Raw genomic sequence first — 19,046 nt, forward strand, 5'->3', positions numbered from 1 at the left:
TGTCAATCTTCTATCCTGCAACTTTGCTGAATTCATCAATCAGTTCAAGTAGTTTTTGTGTGGAGTCCTTAGGGTTTTTTTAATATAGTATCAGGTCATCTTCCTAGAGTGAAAATTTTACCTCTTCTCTTCCAATTTGGATACCTTTTATTTCTTTTGTTTCTCTAGCTGACGTGGCTAGGACTTCCAACATCCACTGCGTATTATATTGACTGTGGGTTTGTCATCAGTGGCTTTTATTACGTTAAGGTATATTCCCTCTATACTCACTTTGGTAAGAGTTTTTATCATGAATGGATGTTGGATTTTGTCAAATGCTTATTCTACATCTATGGAGATGATCATGTGGTTTTTGACTTTTCTTTTGTTAATGTTGTGTGACATTGACTGATTTGTGTATGTTGAACCATCCTTGTGAACCTAGGATGAATCCCACTTGGTTGCAGTGTATGATCCTTTTATATTTTGTTGGATTTGGTTGGCTAAAATTTTGTTGAGAATTTTTGCATCTATAGTCATCAAAGATATTGGCCTATAAATTTCTTTTTTTGGTAGTATCTTTGGTTTTGGTATTAGGGTGATGGTGGCTTCATAGAATGTCTTGGGCAGTGTTCCTTCTTCAACCTTTTGGAAAAGTTTAGAAGAATGGGTATAAGTTCTTTGTATGTTTGATAGAATTCGCCTGTGAAGCCATCTGGTCCTGGATATTGTTTGTAGGGAGTGTTTTTACGATTTTTCATTTCTAGTGATTGTTCTGTTCAATTGATCTATTTCATCTTAATTCAGTTTTGCTAGGCTGTATGTCTCTAGGAAGTTGTCCATTTCTTCTAGTTTGTAAAATTTGTTGGCATATAGTTTTTCATTGTATTCTCATGTTTTTTTGTGTTTCTGCAGTATCCATTGAGATTTCTCCTTTTTCACTTCTTATTTTGTTTGAGTTCTTTCTCTCCTCTTCTTGGTGAGTGTGGCCAGAGGTTTGTGAATTTTGTTTACCCTTTCAAAGACCCAGCTTGGTTTGATTTTTAAGTTGTTGATTTGAGATTTTTTTTTTTCTTTTTGAGCCTGTTTGCTGTGAATTTCCCCTCTAAACACTGCTTTTGCAGCATCCGATGGATTTTGAATGTTTATTTTTTCATTATCATTTGTCTCAAGGTATTTCTTAAATTCCCCCCCCCCTTTTTAAGGTTACTCTTTATTTATTTATTTATTTATTTTGTCTTTTTGCCATTTCTTGGGCCGCTCCCGTGGCATATGGAGGTTCCCAGGCTAGGGGTCTAATCGGAGCTGTAGGCACTGGCTTACGCCACAGCCACAGCAACGCGGGGATCCGAGCCCCATATGCAACCTACACCACAGCTCACGGCAACACCGGCTCCCTAACCCACTGGGCAAGACCAGGGATTGAACCTGCAACCTCATGGTTCCTAGTCAGATTCATTAACCACTGAGCCATGATGGGAACTCCTAAATTCCCTTTTCATTTCCTCACTGACCCATTGGTTTTTTCTCGTTTCTTTCCCTGTGGTTGATTTCTAGTTCCATGCCATTGTGGTCAAAGAAGATACTTGAAATAATTTCTATACTCTTAAATTTGTTGAGGGTTTTTTTGTGCCCCAGTATGTAGTCAATCCTTGAGAGTGTTCCATGTGCACTTGAAAAGAATGTATATTCTGATTTTTGGGGGGATATAATGTCCTGAAAATATTAATTAAGCCTAACTTTTCTATTGTGTCATTTAGGATCTCTATTGCCTTATTGATTTTCTGTCTAGAGGATCTATCCATTGGTATGTGTGGGGTGTTAAAGCCTCCTACTTTTACTGTATTCTCATCAGTTTCTCCTTTTATGTCTGTTTGTATTTGTTGTATGATTTTGGGTGCTCCTATATGGGGGCATATATATTGATGAGTGTAATAGCCTCTTCTTGATTGGATCCTTTTATCATTGAATAGTGCCCTTCTTTGTCTTTCTTTATGGCCTTCGTTTTAAAGTCTATTTTATCTGATAAAGAGTATTAAAACTCCTGTTTTACTGTCTTTTCCATTCTCATTAAATATGTTTTTCCCATCCTCTCACTTTCAATTTATGTGTCCTTTGCCCTAAGTCTGAGTCTCTTATAGGAGCATATTGTAGGCTCTTGGTTTTTATCCAATCTGCCACTCTATGTCCTTTGATTGGAACATTCAGTCCATTGACATTTAAGGCAATTTTGATAAATACATACTTATTCCCACTTTAAACCTTGTTTTCCAGTTGATGTTTCCCCTTTCTTCCTTTCTTTTATTGATTGGATGATTTCCTTTTATTTTATGCTTGTGTCCTCTTTTTAGTTTCTGTGAATGTATTGTTTGGTTTTGATTTGTGGTTGCCCTGTTTTTCAGTATGTTAACCCCTTCCTATATCTGCATGCTTTAGCCTCATAGTCATATAGGCTCAAACACATTCTTTAAAAAAAAATACTCTAGATTTTTATTATACCTTTTCTTGGACAATGTTGAGGACCTGAAAACATTAACTGCATTTACTACCCCATTTCATGTTATATACTTTGTGTTTATTTAATATATAGTTCCTAGAAATTCCTTAAGCCATTGTCATTTTTATACAATTAGTGTACATTTATATTTACTCAAACATTTACTTTATGTATTGTGCTTCATGACTCCTTGAGTTTCTAAGCTCCCTGGGATCTTATTTCATCTTTCTGAAGAACATGCTTTCTTATTTCCTTTTGTAGATATTCACTATAACAAATTCAGGTTTTATATCCTCAGACTGTTTATTATAACTTCATTTTCAAAGAACACTTTTGCTGAATTAGCAATTATTTTATTTTCTCATTTTGAAGATACATTCCATTGCTTCCACAATTTTTTTTAGAAATAATATTAGTTTTATTTTTGCCCCTTTAAAACAATTTTTCCTTTGGCTGTTTTTAAGATGTCTGTCTTAAAATTGAAGCTGTTTTATTATAATGTGACTAAATAATGTTTTCTTTGTGTTTTTTTGTTTGTTTTCTTTTTGAGGTTTGTAATGCTCCTTAAACCTGAAATCTGATATTTTATTCTGCTTGGGAAAATTCTCAGCTCTTATCAGTTATTATTTCTGCCTCACTCTCTCTCCTCTCTTCTGATACTCCAGTTAAATGTATTTTACTTCAGTTTTTTCCCTTGCGTTCCATGTATTTCTGATTCATTCTGGATAATTCTTAGATTTATTTCATTTACTTTTTTCTTTTTAATAGTCTCTAATCTCCTGTTTGACTTACCTGTCAAAGTATTTATTTCAGTTATTCTGTTTGGTTGTTATCAGTTCAAACATTTCTGTTTAGTTTTGTTTTAGTTTATAGTTAGCTATCCAGTTACCTATCTCAGTCTTATTTTCATTTTCTCCAATATATTAAGCATAAATATTTTAAAACTTGTTTGGATATTTTAAAACTATGGAGTCTGTTGTTGCCTGAAGTTTCTTTTCTTGTTATATTTGTTGTTTATCATATTGTCTTATTTTGTTATTTTATATTACTTGTATCATTTTTTACTTATAAAATTTAATATGTGTTATATTGATCGAATGACAGAACTGGTATATGAAGTAATACTTTGAGGTCTAAAATGATGATACTTTCTGCAGAACGAATTTATGTCTCCTGACAGGAGCTTTGGGCACTAGTAATCCAAAATCACCTTAATCCAGTCAGTAATTGAGATGCTGGAATTTGAGCAAGTCTACTTAAAGTTCAGACTTTTTCTCAGGGTATGGACCTTTGAGGTCTTGGGTTGAGGCCAGTAGAGTTAACTAGTCAGGCCCTGAAATCCAATTTTTGTCTCTTAATCTCACTGAGTTAGTCAGAAGTTCTCTTCATCCTTTCAGCCATCTTATTCTCAGGAATCAGCAGATACCCAAGAAAAATAGCTATCATAAATGCTGAGTTCATCAACTCTGGTTTTTTCTTCTTCTACATTTTTTACTTCCTTATTAGCTGTCTAATGCCTTAAGATGTCCATTTTATATTTTGTCCAACTTTTCTAGTTCTCAGAAGAGGGACTGCAGGGATATTTGGAAATATTGCAGGTTCAGTTCCAGAACAGGGCAATAAAGCAAATATAATGAAAAGAGTTGCATGAATTTTTTTTGTTTCCCAGTGATTCAAAAGTTAGTTATGCTTATACTGCACAATATCTTAAGTGTGAAATATCATTGTATCTGAAAAAAAATGAACATACCTTAATTTAAAAATACTCTATTGCTTGGGAGTAGCTCAGCACAAACAAATCTGACTAGTAACCATGAGGATGCAGGTTTTATCCCTGGCCTCACTCAGTAGGTTAAGGATCCAGCATTGCCATGAGCTGGGGAGTGGGTTGCAGACATGGCTCAGATTTGGCATTGCTGCAACTGTAGTATAGGCCTGCAGCTACAGCTCCAATTAGACCCATAGCCTGAGAATCTCCATATGCCACAAGTGCAGCCCCAAAAAGAAACAAAAATAAATAAATAATAAAAATAAAAGTACTGTATTGCTAAAAAATGCTAATCTTCAGCTGAGCCTTCAATGAGTTGTAATCTTTTTGACATTGGAGGGCTTGAAATATTTTGAGAATTACCAAATAGAACATAGAGACATGAAGTGAGCAAATGCTGTTGGAAAAATGATTCTGATAGACTTGGTCAATGCAGTATTGCCACAATCCTTTGATTTGTAAAAAATACGGTATCGGTGAAGCACAGTAAAAAGAAGTGCAGTAAAATGAAGTATGTACTGAAATACAGATTTAGAAGTAGATGCACTCTTAAAAGGAATATTATTTAAGACAGAGCACCAAATAAAACAAAAAGAGATGACATTTTAGGCCAACAGGAAAAGCAAGAGCACTTCAATAAACGGTACTAGGTATCTATATGGAAGAAAATGAAATTGGACCTCCCTACTTAACATCATACAGAAAAATCGGATTTAAATGTGAAAGGAAAACCTTTAGAAGACAAGATAGCCAGATTTTTTTTTCTTTTAAGGGCCACTCCTATAGCACATGGGGAATCCAGGCTAAGGGTCGAATTAGAGCTGCAGCAACGTGGGATCTGAGCCTTGTCTGTGACCTACACTACAGCTCAGGGCAACACAGGATCCTCAACCCACTGAGCAAGGCCAGGGAGCGAACCCGCATCCCCCACTAGTCAGTTCATTTCCACTGAGCCACGATGGGAACTCCCTAGATTTATGCTCTTTGGTAAGGAAATGCAAAACCTATAAAGAATTATTCAGGTAAAATAAAAAATCTTACGTTCAAAAGACAGAAGCACTTGGAGAAGTAGTTGATTTCATTTGGGTACAGAAAATGTACATGATGACCCTGGAACATTTTGTTGTGCTGTTTACAAAGGAAGCTGTTATAGACAACTAGGATCATGTCAGATGGACTCAGGAGACAACTGAAAAGCATCCCTCTGGCCAAAGATGGGACAGTTTCAGTGTCAGTAAGAACACACCAGATCATAGGAATTCCAAAATCTCATTGAACACAGGTTGGGACATCTGAAATTATCAAATATCCTTAAATCCATGAGTTCTTTGTAAAACTAACTAAAAGCATCTAATTGGTCAACATTGGATGTTATAGAATCATTCGTTTTGAAAACCAGTTTTTAAAAAAGTAATTAGTTATTTGTCCTGCCTTTCCTACATGAACTGTACCACAGGTAACCAAATAGTAAATGAGGGGATGCTTTTATACACACACACACACACATATATACATATATGTATACACATAGACGTAAGAAAAATTAATTATACTATTAGAAAGTTTTGCCATCCCTAATGAATAAATAGGTTTATTCATTGTAAATCAATGGCTGCTAACGACAAGTAAGGAAATTTTATATGCCTCTTAGTGGAAAAACATGATCACCTGTTAAAAACTTTTGCCCCCAAATTGAACCTGATATGAAATTTAGAAAATGTGCTAAAACAAATGGCTACGCAATCAGGAAAATTTCGTATGTGGAGATCTTGGGACAAATATACTTCAACAAATATGTTGCAGGAGAGAGAATTTGGAGAAAACGTAGATTAAAAGAGACCTAAAATACATGAAGCAATGTGTGAACTTGTGTTAGTTATCTATTGCTGTATAACAAACTACAAAAGACTTAACATCTTAAAACTAAAAATATTTACCTCTTAGGGTTTCTGAGGGTCAGAAATCCAGGAGTGGGTTTAGCTAGGCCTCATGGCCAGAGTCTCATGAGTTTGCAGTCAAGCTCTTGGCTGGGCTGCAGTCTTCCGAAGACTTGATTGGTCATTAGAGGATTCACCTCCAAGATGGTTCATTCACAGGGCTGCCTGAGTGTCCTCACAACATGGTACCTGGCTTTGTCCAGAACAAATGATCCAAGAGAAAGACAAGCCAAAATTATGCAAAGTGATGTACTATTACTTCTCCTATATCCTATTAGTTTCAGAGATAACTCTGATACATTATAGGAGAGAATTATACAAAAGCATGAATACCAAGAAGGTGGCTACCACAGTTTAACCTCCAAAGAGTCACGTTCTTCCATTATGCCAAATACACTCATCCTAAACCAAAGCTCCCCCAGACTTTGATCCCATTACAGCATTAACTCAAAGTCTAGGTGTGGATGATGCTTTGCAGGTGTACTTCCTTAATCACAACTCTAGAGTTCCTCTTGATCTGAAGAACTGTGTACTAAAGACACATAGTATCTGCGTCCACACAGTATAAAATAGGATAACTACTATAGTTGCATTTAAAAAGGGAAATGCGGTATATAGGTTCATAGAAATCTGAAATCCACCTGGGAATAAATAGGTTGGCAATTTCTTGATTAAGATTCAAGGCCTGAGATAAGCCTCCATGTCTCTTAACTCTACCTTCTTGGATCCATCCACTGAATCATCCTTTTCCATATTTACAGCTAGGTACTAGTCTCTGCCAGTAGAAGACTGGATGTCCAAAAGCCTCTTTTCATTTGGTACTCTGTCCCTTTCAGTCCAAGCTGGCAAACATCCTGCTAATATAATTCATTCCCTCTCACTCTCTCATTCTCTGTCTCTCTCGTGTGCACCACAACCCAAGGCATGCAGAAGTTCCCAGACCAGGGATTGAACCCACACCTAAGTAGCAACCCCAAGCCACAGCAGTGGCAAAGCCAGATCCTTAACCTACTGAGCCATCAGGGAACTCCAATATAATTCAATTTTTAAAAGTCTCTTTTTAAAAGAAATTTCTTTTCAGGCCACACCTGCAGCATATGGAAGTTCCCTGGCTAAGGGGTCAAATCCGAGCTATAGCTGCCAGCCTGCACCACAGCCCCACAGCAATGCAGGATCCAAGCTGTGTCTGCAACCTACACCACAGATCATTCCAACACCAGATCCTTAACACACTGAGCAAGGCCAGGGTCAAACCCTCATTATTCATACTAGTTGGGCTTGCTGCCTCTGAGCCACAATGGGAACTTCCTGGTAATACAATTCTTTTATGAACTTTGTGGGTCTCCTGCGAATTTTATTTGAGTTCATGCCATTAGACAAAGCATTACCCATAAATCACTTCCATATAAACCTTTCTCTTCCTTGAACTTTTAATGCACCACACCCTTTAAATTCTTAGAAGCCCTGTAATTTGAGGGGTTTTTGTCAGGCACACCCCTCATGTCTGAAAGAAAATACTCAAGCATCACACCTGATCTTTTGGGGGTCTTAAAGGGCTTTACAACTATATCCTCAACTTTATATTTTCCTTTTAGTGCACTGAATTCTTATTTTCAGCCATTTCCTAATTCTAACATCATTTGTCACCTAAGGAGACTGGGAATCTTCAAGTCCCATAGTTGTGGCTCCTTTTTGTTTTAACAGTTTTTCCTTTGACTTATCTCTTTCCTCTCACCTTTTTCTATCAGCAACAAGAAGAAATCAGGTGATGTTTTAAATATTATTCTGTCTGGAAATTGCCCTAAGTAGATCACTCAGTTTATTATGCATATTTTCTACTTTGCAAGTAAATGCAAGTGACAGATTTGCTAAACTTTCTACCACTTTCCTCCAGTATCCAATTAAGCTTTTTTTAATCTGTTATGACTTCATCTGCAGCCTCCTCAAAGTTATTGTGCATTTACAAACAATTTCTTCAAGGCTCTTCAAACTTTCATTAACACTCTCCTGCAACTCCTTCCACCTTCTGCCTACTGCACTTCAAAGCCACTCTTATATTTTACGTTTTCGTTATGTCAGCACTGCACTTCAGGTACCAAAATCTTTATTAGTGTTACACTGCTTTATAATCAGCTACTCCCAAAACATTTTTTTTTTTTTTTTTTTTTTTTTTTTTGTCTTTTTAGGGCTGCACTCGCGGCATATGGAGTTTCCCGGGCTAGGGGTCCAATCAGAGCTATAGCTGCCAGCCTACACCAGAGCCACATCAATGCCAGATCCAAGCCACGTCTACGACCTATGCCACAGCTCACGGCAACACTGAATCCTTAACCCACTGAGTGAGTCCACGGATCGAACCCACAACTTCATGGTTCCTAGTCGGATTAGATTCTGCTGCACCACAACAGGAACTCCCCAAAACATAATTTTTAAAGCAACAAACATATCTATCTCATTCAGTATCTGAGGGTTAGAAATCCAGGGGTAGCTTAGCTGAGTGGTCTGGCTCAGGGTCTCTGTAAAGTAGAAGTCAAGCTGTCAGCTAGGATGCCATCATTTAGTGGCTTAATCTGTGCTAGAGAATCCACTCCCAAGATGGCTTACTCTCACTGGCAGGATACCTCAGTTTCTCACCATATATGCCTCTCCACAGAGCTGCCTGGCGAGTAATCTAAGAGAAAGAAAGACAAAAGCCACCATGGCTTTTATGTCTTTTTTGATCTCTCATTACACAGATACGTGATCAAGAGGTTGATCACATACCAACCAAAATCATGTGAAGAGATTATACAAGGATGTAAGGACCAGGGCATAGAAATCATTGGGTATCATTTGGGAGCCCTGCTACCACAAGACTTGTTCTAAATCGTGATTCAAACAAACTTTAAAACACAAGCACACTTAAGATCATTGGAAATTTGGATACTTATTGAATATTTATTGATATTAGGAACTTGTATAAATTATTTTTGTGTTATGAGCAATCTTTAAAGATATCTGTTTTTTAGGAGTTCCCATCGTGGCTCATGGCTCAGCAGAAACAAATCTGACTAGGATCCATGAGGACGCAGATTAGATCCCTGGCGTCACTCAGTGGATTAAGGATCCAGCATTGCAGTGAGCTGTGGTATAGGTCACAGAGGTGGCTCAGATCTAGCATTCCTGTGGCTGTGGTGTAGGCCGGCAGCTGTAGCTCGTTTTGACCCCTACCCTGGGAGCCTCCATATGCCACAGGTGCAGCCCTAAAAAAAGACCAAAAAATTAATAAATATATCTATTTTTTATAGATATATACTGAAATATTTAGATATGTAATGATATAATGTCTGGAATATACTTCAAAATATTAAGAGGTGGGAAAAGTACTATATAAATGAAGCAGAATTGGTTATGAGTGGATAATTGTTGAAGCTAAGTGATAGGTAAATGGAAGCTCATTATTCTACTCTTCATACTTTTATTTATGTTTAAAATTTTCCATAATAAAAAGTAAAAAAAAAAAGACATAATAAGGAGAGTAAAAGACAAAACACAAACTGGGAGATCTTTACAACCCATATTACTGGCAAAGGGATTAATATTCAAATTATGTAAAGAATTACTACAATTTAATTTTTTAATAAAGTTCTTCACTACCATACTCTAAATAGGCAATTCATAAAGGAGGAAGGAAACCTGAAGAGATGCTCAACCACAAGGAAATATTTCATATCTATCACATAACGAAAAATTTTAAAGTTTGACAATATCACCAGAACAATTATACATTATGGTTGAAGTATAAATTGATGTATCAATTTGGAAAATAATTTGATCTTATCTAGGAAACCTGAAGATGCTTTTATGGCCCAGGAGAAATGTGTATCAGGATATATAAGCAAGAAAATTCCTTTTTATTTAAAAAATTCCTTTTTATTGCTTATAACAATAAAAATTGGAAATAAACCAACTGTGTATCAACAGTAGAGTGGTTAAATGTATTGTGTACAGTACTACAACGTAGGGAAAATGAATCACAAATCCATGGACATGGATGAATCACTAACAATGTTGTGCAAAATAACAATTCATAAAAGAGGAGTACAGTAGGATTCCACGTTTACAAATTAAAGAACCAATAAAAGTAAACAGTATTTTGAGTACAAACATGAAATAAGTCTATAAAGTAAAAGAATGATAACCAAAAAATCAAGATAGTGATCTTTAGCTGCAGAGGAAGGGAATGGATTAGGCAAGGGCATACAAGGAACATACAACATGTGACTATACATGTTGGTTTAGTCAGAATAGTCCTTGTTTGCCTATTTTCCTAGTGTAATAACTAAGAGCACCCTCTTTCACTCTCAGAAGGTCCTAGTTTTGATACTAAATTATGTGTTCATTCTTTTAAAAATAACTTCCCTTTAACCTGGATGGAGGGCATATGGATCTTTGTTGTATCAATTTTCCTTATATCACACATGTATTTTATGAATTTCATTTGAAACTAGCCAACATTTTGTAATGTAATTTTAAGTTTAGCCAGTGACAGCATGGTAAAACAAAAATCTGTATGCAGAGTAAATGTAAGTAGGACTTGAATGAATCTGGACAATGTGGATGGAGATAAATGGCATACTATATGCTTGGCATTGTGTTAAACCTTTTACAGCTATTTCTTCATCTTCACTGCATGCCTTTTAGGTAAGTATTATTATTTCCATTTCATTCATGAAGAATCCGAGACACAAAATGTATGTGTAACTTAGCCAAAGTCTTACCATGATAGAGCAGAATTTGAACTCAATCAATGTGACACAAGACTACATGCTCTTGCATGTGCACTCTTGTCCCTGATTATTAATATAAAATATTTCCACCTTTAAAAAAAAAAAAAAAAAAGACTGCATGTTCTTAATCACAATACCAGAATCCTTACTAGACATTCTTAACCTTTTTTTTTGTGCCATGGATCCCTTTGGCAGTCATGAAGCATACAAAGCCCCCTTTCAGAATTATGTTTTTAAATGCATACGATATGCATAGGATTATGAATGAAAACAATTATACTGAAACACAGTAATCAAATTATTCCAAAAAAAAAAACAAAACCTAGCAGAAGGTCAAATAATATATATAATTTTTAAAATAGTAAACACTAATCTTGACATTTCTACGACTATAGTTATGTGATGGGAAAAGATCTGATTTTTATTGGTGGAAAAGTCACCAGTACTTCTGATAACACTGGTTTGTGCCCTATATTCACAATTGAAAAAAATGCTAAATTTTCCTTAGAGGTTAGCAAAAATTAAGGTGTAATTTTTTGGCATCAAAATTCAGAGCCCTCTGTTTAATGACCTTAATTCATAGGCTTTCTGACAAATGTGTTACTTCAGAGGGGTCATATTCGCCATCCTATCTTTCACTTTCTGGTTTGGGATTACACTCAAAATGAGATACACAAATAAATTAGTTTGTTAGAAATAAAATCTATTTCTTCCTGTCATGAACTTGAGTTAGGGGATGAGAAACATGACTATTAGAATGACTAGATATACACATAGACAGTGGGATGCTTGGAACTGCTTTAGAGTGTCTTATTTGAGAGGTTTAAAACTGGTTCTAAACTTGTACTGCCACATGCAATTATTCATAAAGGAATTCATTATTGATATCACAATGCCCTATAGGTATACTGTTGGTCAATACCTGTAGCAATGCAACAATCCAAAAAAGAAAATTCAAATAGCTGGACATCTTTTAAAAGTTTCATTAGGCTAAGAGCAAAATATCTGACAAGTTTTTGATTTGCCTTTCTCATGATTTGATGTCCCAGCAGAGCAACTGGGAACCTAATTCTGACCAACAAGGAGGAATTGCTTGTCTAATTGGAAGTGACAGAAACCTTGGGAGAAAACAACCACATACCAAGGATAATTATAAGAAGGTAACATGGGCCCTAAAGCATAGTGTCAAGAAACCTGAAGCTCTCAAATGAGTGAGGCTTGCAAAAAATGCTGAGAGGACAGAGAATGGGCTTTTAAATATTCTGTTCAAAGGAAGATGATCAAAGAAGGGAAAAGCCCACTTAACAGCAACTGGTGTAAAGTTAGAGCTGACAAGAAAGCAGACTTCCTAAATGTTATTTTGTTTCATTCTCTACAAAGGAAACTTGAGAAGCAGGTTGACATAGTAGAAAGAACTATTTGTGTTTATGGGGTTAAGCAAATTTGGATTTAATTCTGTTTCAGCACTTAGTAGTTATATTATTCTGGATCTCCCTTTCCCTATCTGTAAAGTGGAGATAACTTTATCTTTCTCATATGATTGTTCTAGTGATAGAATTAATACATTCAAAACACTGAGCCAGGCTCACAGTTAGTGCCTAAATAAATAGGAACTTCTTAACATCCTTCAAAAGAGTAGTATACATAGTGACAAGAGAAGTAATACTCTTCCCAAGTAGAAGAAGGAATTCTAGATGTTCCCACTGTGATGCAGTGGATTAAGGATCTAGCATGGCTGCAGCTGTGGTGTAGGTCACAGATGTGGCTCAGATTCAATCCCTGTCCCTAGAACTTCCATATCCCATGGGTGTGACCAAAAAAAGAGGGAAAGAAGAAGAGGAGGAAGAGGAAGGAATTCTAAGAAAGTACCTACCAGTTTCAGTTTAGAATACATTGTATGATATGAATGGCTTATATTGAAGGTTTTTTGTGGGGGTGGTGTACAAATGAGACCTGAGAACTACTGTCCCCATCTTTGAGGAATTATGGGAAACAGAATTGGTGCTAAAACAATATCTGTCTTATGGGTGAAAAGCAGAAATTAAAACCTGGAATTGTTTGAGACGTTCCCCCCACTGGTATAGTATTCATTTGCCCAGGCAAGAGGCAATTCTTAAAAAAAAAATAAAAATAAAAAGCAACTGAAACTAAATAATAGATTGAATTTTCCAAAGAAGTGCTTAAAGTGAAGACACAGTCTTGAAAGCAAAGGTGACAAAAAAAGAACAGGTTTATTGAGTTTCTTCGAAGCTTGAAGAGATAAAACTTAAAAGAAGAAAAAATTGTATTCTAAAGCAAGATGTTGTGGGTTGAATGGTGGCACCCAAAGAGATATGTCCACATCTCAATCCCTGGAACCTGTGAATATTATCTTATTTGGGAAAAGGGTCTTGGCAGATGTAATTAAGTTAAGGATCTGGAGATGAAGAGATTAATCACCTTGGATTGTTTGCTTGGCTATGAATCCATTGACAAATACCGTTATGTGACAGACTGAAGAGAAGACACAGAAGCAGCAATGTGACAATCAGACTAAGACTGGAATAATACAGCTACAGGTAAAGGAATGCTGACACCTACCAGAATCTGGAAGAGGCAAAAATCAGATTCTCCCCTAGGTCCTCCACAAGTGTAGCCCTGCTGACATCTTAATTTAAGACTTCAGACCTCAAAACTGTAAGAGAATACATTTCTGCTGTTTAAGCCACCAGTTTGTGGTAACTTGTTACAGCAACCCTGCTAAGTTAACACGCAGATTGTAAAGAGAATCTAGTAATATCTCCAGTAGATTAGACTTACCTGGGTTAGAGGGAATGGGGGATTGTGAAATGGATGATGGAGGTTGAAGAAAGTCTGAGGCACTTCTTGGAGGAAATATGTAAACCAGAGTAGAGTTAGCAAATTGCAGACCCCGTAGACTCTACTTTGACAGACACTGTCAAAGTTTGATAGACCTGACAGAAGTTCCCGTCATGGTGTAGGTTGCAGATGCAGCTTGGACCCTGCATTACTGTGGCTGTGGTGTAGGCCAGCAGCTACAGCCCTGATTTGATCCCTAGCCTGGAAACTTCCATATGCCATGAGTGTGGCCCTAAAAAGAAACAAGACCCCCACCCCAAAAATAGGGGGAATCTAATCATACAAGTAGTATCTAACAAACTAATAGGGATTTTTTAAGTTTATTCACTTATTTAGATATCACAAATTTAGGGAACATTTATTCTTTGTAAATACCTATGTTAGGCTTTAGAAAGATGATTAAAGTATGCTTGGATTTTAGGAGTTTAATATCAGTGAGCAAAAAAGGCTTGTAAAAATATGATATGTTACAATATAAATATTCACTGTAAAGACATTTAGCAAAAATTTTTTTAATTAACTGCATTTAATTGTTTGGGATACACTTACATTAACATATGTAAAATACTTTTAAGAATTTAATAAGCTGGACAAAATACTATTTGTTAAGAATATGACTGAGATGGAGTGCCCCTTGTGGTGCAGCAGAAACAAATCAGGCTAGTATCCATGAGGATGTGAGTTTGATCCCTGGCCTTGCTCAGTGGGTCAGGGGCCTAGCATTGCTATGAGGTGTGGTGTAGGTCAAAGATGTGGCTCAGACCCCCTGTGACTTTTGCTGTGGCTGTGGCTCTGATTCAACCCCTAGCCTGGAAACTTCTGTATGCCACAAGTGCAGCCCTAAAAATATATGTATATATAGAATAAGCTCTAAAAATTAACAAGGACTTAAACACCCAAAGGAGGTAATACAAATAGTCACTAGGAACATAAAAACATATTTTAAAAATTCATTCTCAATTATAAGCAAGTTAGGACAACAAATTTGAAAAAAAATCAATAATCATCTATCCATGCTTGCAAAGGTGTGGCAAAATGGATGCTTATATACTGGTGCTGTATATTTATAAACATTTTAGTTTATACAATGATAACTTTGTGGAAAGTTATTACAGACAAGTTTTACCATGCAATGTAGCTGTTTTCCTCTAGGAGGCTACTTTAAGAAATACTCTAGGGAGAAAGGATTAAGATAGCAGAATAGAAGGACTGGAGCTCACCTTCTCTCATAAAAACAACAAAATTACAACCAAATGCTGAACAACCTTAAACAAAATGGACTTTCAAAAAGATATCCTACTCCAGAAGACAAAGAGGAGGCCATATCGAGAGGCAGAAGGGGCAATTACACAATATAAGCAACCCCATACCTGCCAAGTGGGAAGCCCACAGACTGGAAAGTAACCTTATCACAGAGACTCACCTACAAGAGTGAGAGTTCTGAGCCCCATGTCACGTCCCCATGGCATTGGGAGGAGGAGCCCTTGGAGTATCTGGCATTGAAGGCCAGTGGAGCTTGTGTGCAGGAGCTCCACGGGACTGGGGGAAATGGGGACCTCATTCTTGAAAGGCACACACAGGCTTTTGTTTGCACTGAGTCCCAGGACAAAGCAGAGTCTCTGTGGGAGTCGGGTAGGACCTGACTGCAGTTCTTGGAGGGTCTCCTAGGAGGACAGGGGGTGACTGTGGCTTGGGGTGCTTGGGAATATTGATCAGCATGTGTTCCTCTATAGATGGCCATTTTGGGAAAATTTGGCCCAACTCCATCAGTGCTGAGAAGCCCCAGGCCAAACAATAATCCAGGTGGGATCACAGCCCCACCCATCAGTAAGTGGGCTGTCTAAAGGTCCCCCTAGGCACACAGTGCCTCTAGTCTCACCCAGATACAAAGCCCCACCCACCAGAGGGATAGGAATCACCCCATCAATGAGTGGGCAGGCACCAGTCCCTCCCATCAGGAAACATACAGCAAGCCCCTGTACCAAATTCAGCCACAAGGGGAGCAGACATCAGAAGTAAGAGAGGCTGCAATTCTATTGCCTGCAAAAAGGACACCATACCAAATACCTATAAAAATGAAAAGACAAAGAACTGTAACTCAGATAAGGGAGAGAGAAAAAACCCCAGAGAAACAGCTAAGTGATCTGGAGATTGTCAGCCTTTAGGAAAAAAGACTTTAGACTGATGCTGCTGAAGATGATGCAAGACATTGGAAATAAACTGGAGGCAAAGATTGATAATTTACAGCAAACACTGAGCAAAGAAATACAAGACGTAAAACTTAAGCAAGCAGAGATACAAAATACAATAACTGAAATAAAAAATTCATTAGAAGTAACCAACAGCAGATTACAGAAGGCAGAAGAATGAATAGGAGAGGTGGAGGACAGACTAGTGGAAATCACCGATGTATAACAGAAAAGGGAAAAAAGACTGAAAAGAAATGAAGACAGTCTAAGTGAACTCTGGGACAACATTAAATGTACCAACAGCTGTATTATAGGGGTGCCAGAAGGAGAAGAGAGAGAGAAGGGTACAGAAAAAAATATTTGAAGATATAATAGCCAAAAACTTCCCTAACATGGGAAAGGAACCACTCACTCAAATCCAGGAAGCACAATGAGTACCATACAAAATAAACCCAAGGAGGAAAACCCCGAGACACATATTAATCAAACTGACCAAAATTAAAGGGAAAATATTGAAAGCAGCTGGGAAAAGAAACAAATAACATACATGCGAACCCAATAAGGTTATCAGCAGATTTTTCAGCAGATTTTTCAGCAGAAACTCTGCAGGCCAGGGGGAGTGGCATGATATCCTTAATGTAACGAAAGGAAGAAAACCTCCAACCAAATTACTTTGCCCAGCAGATTCGAAGGAGAAATCAAAAGCTTTAAAAATAAGTAAAAGCTAAGAGAATTCAGCACCACTAAACCATCTTTATGACAAATACTAAAGGGACTTCTCTTGGAAGAAAAGAAAAGGTCACAACTAGAAGCAAAAATATCACAAATAACAATGCTCACCAGTAAAGGCATATACAGTAAAAGTAGGAGATCATCCATGCACAAATGTGCTACCAAAATCAGAAATCTTGAGAAAAGGAGGGTACAAATGCAGGACACTGGATGCACTGGCAACTAAGAGACCAACTTAAAACAATCTCGTATATATGTAGACTCATACCAAAACTTCAGGGTAACTGCAAACCAAAAATCTATAATTGATACATACCACACACTCAAATAAGAAAAATCAACTCAAATAAAACACTAAAGATAGTCATAAAACCACAAGAGGAGAGAACAAGAGAAGAAGGGAAGAAAAAAGAGCAACAAAAACAAATTCAAGACAGTTAACAAAATGGCAATAAAAATATACATATCAATAATTACCTTAAATGTAAATGGACTAAATGCCCCAATCAAAAGATAAAGACTGGCTGAATGGACACAAAAACAAGATCCATATATATGCTTTCTTCAAGAGACCCACTTCACTTCTAAGGACACGTACAAATTGAAAGTGAGAGGATGGAAGAAAATATTCCATGCAAACAGGAATCAAAAGAAAGCTGGAGTAGCAATACTCACATCAGACAAAATAGACCTTAAAATAAAGAATATTATAAGAGACAAGGAAAGACACTACATAATGATCAAAAGATCAATCCAAGAAGAAGATATAACAATTTTAAATATTTATGCACCCAACATAGGATCACCACAATATATAAGGAAACTGCAAACAACCTTAAAAGGAGAAATAAACAACAACACAGCAATACTGGGGGACTTTAACACCCCACTTACAGCAAAGGACAGATCATCCAGACAGAAAATCAATAAGGAAACACAGGCCCTGAATGAAGCATTAGACCAGATGGACTGAATAGATATTTACAGGAAATTCCATCCAAAAGCAACAGAATACACATTCTTCTCCAGTGCACAGGAACATTCTCTAAGATTAATCACATCCTGAGCTACAAATCAAGCCTTGGTAACTTAAAGAAAATTGAAATCCTATCAAGCATCTTTTCTGACCATAATGCTATACGACTGGAAATCAACAACAAGAAAAAAACTGCAAAAAACACAAACACGTGGAGACTAAAAAACATGCTACTAAACAATCAATGGATTACTGAAGAAATCAAAGAGGAAATTTTAAAAAAATACCTAGAAGCAAATGAAAACACAGATACAACAGTCCAAAACCTATGGAGCAAAAGCAGTTCTATGAGGCAAGCTCATAGCAATACAAGTCTACTCCAGGAAACAAGAAAAAGCTCAAATAAACAAGCTAACTTTACAGCTACAGAGAGAACAAGCAAGACCTAAAGTTAGCAGAAGGAAAGAAATCATAAATATCAGAGCAGAAATCAATGAAATAGAAATGAGGAAAACCATAGAAAGGATCAATGAAACCAAAAGCTGGTTCTTTGAAAAGATCAACAAAATTCATAAACCCTTAGCCAGACTTATCAAGAAAAAAAGAGGACTCAATAAAATTAGAAATGAAAAAGAAGTTACAAAAGACATCACAGAAACACAAAGGATCATAAGAGACTACTACATCCAACTGCATGCCAGTAAAATAGACAACCTAGAAGAAATGGACAAATTCTTAGAAAAGTACAATTTTGCAAGACTAAACCAAGACAAAATAGAAAAGATGAATAGACCAATCACAAGTACTTAAATTGAAACTGATTTAAAAACTTCCAACAAACAAAAGTCAAGGGCCAGATGGCGTCACAGGTGAATTCTATCAAACATTTAGAGAAAAGCTAACACCTATCCTTCTGAAACTATTGCCAAAAATTGCAGAGGAAGGGACTCTCCCAAACTCACTCTATGAGGCCACCATCACTCTGATACCAAAACCAGACAAAGATACTACAAAGAAAGAAAATTATAGGTCAATTTCACTGATGAACATAGATGCAAAAATCCTCAACAAATTACAAGCAAACCAAATGAAACAATACATTAAAAGAATTGTACATCATGATCAAGTGGGATTTATACCAGGGATGCAAGGATTTTTCAATATCGGCAAATCGATCATTGTGATACACCACATTAACAAACTGAAGAATAAAAACCATATCATCCTCTTAATAGATGTATAAAGAGCCTTTGACAAATTTACATTTCTGATAAAAACTTTTCAGAAAGTGGGCATAGAGGGAACCTATCTCAGCATAATAAAGGCCATATATCACTATT

At 36.6% G+C, this 19,046-nt stretch overlaps 1 long non-coding RNA gene across 1 annotated transcript in view; it reads left to right on the forward strand.

Moving 5' to 3' along the window:
- The window catches only part of LOC146405632 (uncharacterized), a 29,322-nt gene that overhangs the window by 6,539 nt on the left and 3,737 nt on the right, over positions 1-19,046 (forward strand). Inside the window, exon 3 of the long non-coding RNA XR_014838235.1 lies at positions 12,000-12,110. This is a non-coding gene — a long non-coding RNA (uncharacterized LOC146405632). The remainder of the gene's footprint in view (positions 1-11,999; positions 12,111-19,046) is intronic.

This window comes from Sus scrofa, chromosome 2 (assembly GCF_054392235.1).
Source record: "Sus scrofa isolate SSC_HxYL_T2T_F1_AM1 chromosome 2, Sscrofa_HxYL_maternal_Yorkshire_Landrace_v2.0, whole genome shotgun sequence".
Taxonomy (NCBI): domain Eukaryota; kingdom Metazoa; phylum Chordata; class Mammalia; order Artiodactyla; family Suidae; genus Sus; species Sus scrofa.